The following is a 5,451-nucleotide window of genomic DNA, read 5'->3' as shown; positions in this document are numbered from 1 at the left end:
AAGTTAAATAAGCAGGGAGACAATATACAGCCTTGACATGCTCCTTTCCCAGTTTGGAACCAGTCCATTGGTCTATGTCTGGTTCTCACTGTTGCTTCTTTACCTGCACACAGATTTCTCAGGAGGCAGGTCAGGTGGATTGGTATTCCCATCTCATTAAGAATTTGACAAAATTTGTTGTGATCCAAACAGTCAAAGGCTTTGGTGTAGTCAATAAAGAAGAAATAGATGTTTTCCTGGAACTCTCTTACTTTTTCTATGATCCTAAGGATGGTGACAATTTAATCTCCAATCCTCTACCTTTTATAAAACCAGCCTGAACATCTTGAAGTTCTTGGTTCACATACTGTTTAAGCCTCATTTGGAGAATTTTGAGCATCACTTTGCTAGTGTGTGAGATTAATGCAATTGTGCAGTTGTTTGAATATTCTTTGGCATTGTCTTTCTTTGGGATGGGAATGAAAACTGCCCTTTTCTAGTCCTGTTGCCGCTGCTGAGTTTTCCTAATTTGCTGGCTTATTGAGTGCAGCACTTTAACAGCATCATCTATTAAAATTTGAAATAGCTTTTAAGATTTATAATTTATTGCCAAATTCAAACTTAAATTGAAGAAAGTAGGGAGAACCACTGGACCATTCAGGTATGACCTAAGTCAAACCCCTTATAACTACACAGTTGAAGTGAGAAATAGATTTAAGGGATTAGATCTGATAGACAGAGTGCCTGAAGAACTATGGATGGGGGTGCATGACATTTTACAGGAAGCAGTTATCAAGACCATCCCCAAGAAAAAGAAATGCCAAAAGGCAAAATAGTTGTCTGAGGAGGCCTTACAAAAAGCTATGAAAAGAAGTGAAGTGAAGGGCAAAGGAGAAAAAGAAAAATATACCCATTTGAATTCAGAGTTCCAAAGAATACCAAGGAGAGATAAGAAAGACTTCCTCAGTGATCAATGCAAAGAAATAGAGGAAAAAAAGAGAATGGGAAAGACTAGAGATCTCCTCAAGAAAATTAGAGATACGAAGGGAACTTCTCATGCAAAAATGCACACAAGAAAGGACAGAAATGGTATGGCCCTAATAGAAGCAGAAGATATTAAGAAGTGGTGGCAAAAATACACAGAAGAACCATACAAAAATGACCTTCATGACACAGATAATCACGATGGTGTGATCAACTCATCTAGATCCAGACATTCTGGAATGAGAGGTCAAGTAGGCCATAGGAAGCATCACTACAAATAAAGCCAGTGGAAGTGATTGAATACCAGTTGAGCTATTTCAAATTATGAAAGACGATGCCATGAAAGTGCTGCACTCAATATGCCAGCAAATTTGGAAAACTCAGCAGTGGCCACAGGACTAGACAAGGTCAGTTTTCATTCCAATCCCAAAGAAAGGCAATGCCAAAGAATGCTCAAACTACCACACAATAGCACTTGTCTCATAGGCTAGCAAATTAATGCTCAAAATTCTCCAAGCCAGGCTTCAACAATACATGAACTGTGAACTTCCAGCTGTTCAAAGTTGTTTTACAAAAGTCAGAAGAACCAGAGATCAAATTGCCAACATCCATTGGATCATGGAAAAGGCAAGAGAGTTCCAGAAAAACATCTATTTCTGCTTTATTTACTGTGCCAAAGGTTTGACTATGTGAATCACAACAAGCGGTGGAAAATTCTGAAAGAGGTGGGCATACCAGACCACCTGACCTACCTCTCGAGCAACGTGTATGCAGGTCAGAAAGCAACAGTTAGAACTGGACATGAAACAACAGACTGGTTCCAAATTGGAGAAGAATTACATCAAGGCTGTGTATTGTCACCTGGCTTATTTAACTTGTATGCAGAGTACATCATGAGAAATGCTGGAATGGATGAAGCACAAACTGGAATCAAGATTGCTGGGAGAAATATTAATAACCTAAAATATGCAGATGGCAGCACCCTTATGTAGAAAGTGAAGAAGAACTAAAGAGCCTCTTGATGAAAGTGAAAGAGGAGAATATAAAGTTGGCTTAAAACTCAATATTCAGAAAACTAAGATCATGGCATCTGGTTCCATGACTTCATGGCAAATAGATAGGGAAACAGTGGAAACAGTGACAGACTTTATGTTGGGGGGCTCCAAAATCACTGTAAATGGTGATTGCACCCATGAAATTAAAAAAAAGACTCTTGCTCCTTGGAAGAAAAGTTATGACCAACTTAGCTCATTAAAAAGCAGAGACATTACTGTGTCAACAAAGGTCTATCTAGTCATAACTATTATTTTTCCAGTAGTCATGTATGGATATGTGAGTTGTACTTTAAAGAAAGCTGAGCACCAAAGAATTGATGGTTTTGAGCTGTGGTGTTGGAGAAGACTCTTGAGAGTCCCTTGGACAACAAGGAGATCCAACCAGTCCATCCTAAAGGAAATCAGTCCAGAATATTTATTGGAAGGACTGATGCTGAAGCTGAAACTCCAATATTTTAGTCACCTGATGTGAAGACTCTTGAGAGTCCCTTGAACTGCAAGGAGATCCAACCAGTCCATTCTGAAGGAGATCAGCCCTGGATGTTCTTTGGAGGGAATGATGCTGAAGCTGAAACTCCAGTACTTTGGCCACCTCATGTGAAGAGTTGACTCATTGGAAAAGACTCTGATGCTGGGAGGGATTGGGGGCAGGAGGAGAAGGGGACGACAGAGGATGAGATGGCTGGATGGCATCACTGACTCTATGGATGTGAGTCTGAGTGAACTCCGGGAGTTGGTGATGGACAGGGAGACCTGGCGTGCTGTGATTCATGGGGTCACAAAGAATCAGACACGACTGAGCGACTGAACTTAACTGAACTGATGTGAAGAGCTGACTTGTTTGAAAAGAGCCTGATTCTGGTAAAGATTGAAGGCAAGAGGAGAAGGAGACCAGAGGAAGAGGTAGTTGAATGGCATCACCACTCAATGGACATGAGTTTGAGTAAACTCCCATAGTTGGTGATGCACAGGGCGGCCTGGCGTGCCTCAGTTCATGGCGTCGCCAAGAGTCAGACATGTCTGAGCAACTGAACTGAGCTGACCTGATCAAGTGGCATTCCATCACCTCTGCTAGCTTTGTTCATAGTGATTCTTCCTAAGGCCCACTTGACTTTGCTCTCCAAGATGTCTAGTTATAGGCAAGTGAGCAAACCATCATGGTTATCTGGATCATTTTCTGGGTCACATCTTTTTGTATAGTTCTTTTGTGTATTCTTGTCACCTCTTCTAATTTCTTCTGCTTCTGTTGGGTCCATACCATTTCTGTCCTTTATTGTGCCTACCTTTGCATGATATACTCTCTTGGTATCTCTAATTTTCTTGAAATGCTCTCTAGTCTTTCTCATTTTTTTTGTTTCTGTCTATTTATTTGCATTAATCACTTTGGAATGCTTTCTTATCTCTCCTTGCTATTTTTTGGAACTCTGTATTTAGATGGATATATCTTTCCTTATCTCCTCTGACTCAATGTACATGAATTTAAGCAAACTCTAGGAGACAGTGAAGAACAGGAAAGCCTGGCATACTACAGTTCATGGGGTCACAAGGAGTTGGACACAATGTAGTGACTGAACAACAGCTGCAGTAAAATACATATAAAAATTAAAATGCAAATACCTTTATGAGGTTGAGTTTTATTATATAACAAAGCATTGTAGGGAATTTGAAATATTTCACTTGCTCACAGAATATTGAGATAATTTGAAAATTAGTATAGATTTATTTATAGCTTCATTATTATAAGCACATTAATTAATACACAAGTTACCCTGGATATATTACAGTGTCTACTAGGTTATAGTCTATAGGAATTTGAATAGAATTTGTATCCTACTCTTGTGTGAAAGTTGTATAAATCTTAATTATGTTGAAATAGTTCATATTGATTTTCATTTCTGCTTTATCATTCTACTTTTCTGTATATTCTTTTTATTAATTTTGAATATTTGATATAAAACTACATCTAAAAATCTTTATCTACTTAAAAGTAATTGTAATATATAATAAAACTATATGTTTGTTTGTTCTGTATTTTTCAAATCTCTGTAAAGGTGTTACTGAACTTTCACAATTTAAAAAATTTTTAAAAAGTAAGAGAAAAACAAAAACAACGAAAGTAAAGAGACATCATAATTTTATGGAAGGTGGGACTGAGAATATGAGTGAATTTCTACTTAGATAAGAATTGTTCAGGAACTGGATAAAATGGATTCTGAACACTGGGCACTGCAGGTGAGAATCTGAGAAGAGCAAGAATGGAATATGGAAAATGCTTGGTCTATCTACTATGCACTAATTTTAATGAAACAAATCTAGAGAATTATTAAAATAATTATTTCTTAATAAGTGCTACATTTAACAGAAAGTATTATCTCACTGAAGATCATTTCCTTTAGTTTTTAGCAGTTATTTATCTATAAAGCTTTGCTTTTCCCAAGATAATGCAAAGACAGAGAGTAAAATGTCCCACAAATGGATATGATAATTTAATTGGCTTTCTATCATCAGAATCTAGAGCTCTGATTATTCTGTTCAGTTCAGTTCAGTTCAGTCAGTCAGTCGTGTCCAACTCTTTGCAACCCCATGAATCGCAGCACGCCAGCTCCCAGAGTCCACCTAAACCCATGTCCATTGTGTCAGAGATGCCATCCAGCCATCTTATTCTCTGTCGTCCCCTTCTCCTCCTGCCCTCAATCTTTCCCAGCATCAGGGTCTTTTCAAATGAGTCAGCTCTCTGCAAAGACAGGGAGTAAAATGTCCTACAAATGCATATGGATAATTTAATTGGCTTTCTATCATTAGAATCTAGAGCTCTGATTAATCTGTTAAGTAGTAAAAGTTAAAAAGATTCTTACTGAAAAGCTTAGTCATTACTTGGTCATTTTTCCACCAAATTTTCTTACACACTTGTATCTGCAGTTCTCCAAAAAAAAAAAAAAAAAAAAAAAAAAGTCTGCTTTGTTGAGAGAGTTTACAGTAGTATTGGGTGAAGTGACATGTTTTGTCATGGTTACATATTATGTTCTGCTTTAGCTTAGTAGCAAACAAGGTATTAATCAGATATTTCTTGTATATGTAATTTTTTTTTAATTCATTACATCAAAATGTCAAACTAATCTTTTTCCTGAAATGATATAATTTTACTTCATGGAATGATGACAAGATCATGGCTTAGGAATGTCTTACGTGATTTTATAATATTAGTTATTATCATCTCCAGCATAGGAAGAATTGCACTTAAATCAGTTTTGAATGGAAATGTACTGAAATAACTAAATTTTATCAAGAAAATGTTGGGCAGAAGATTTACTGGCTAGTGTAAAATTCAGTGTCTCCTTTATCCTCTGCCCTTTCAGCAAGCAGTGTGGAAGAGACCCTTAGCTTCTTTAGGATAGCCAGGGCTTAATTAGTACAGAAAGAAATATCTTATTGC

This window comes from Capra hircus, chromosome 20 (assembly GCF_001704415.2).
Source record: "Capra hircus breed San Clemente chromosome 20, ASM170441v1, whole genome shotgun sequence".
In the NCBI taxonomy this organism is placed as follows: Eukaryota; Metazoa; Chordata; class Mammalia; order Artiodactyla; family Bovidae; genus Capra; species Capra hircus.
This window is presented reverse-complemented; position numbering follows the sequence as displayed.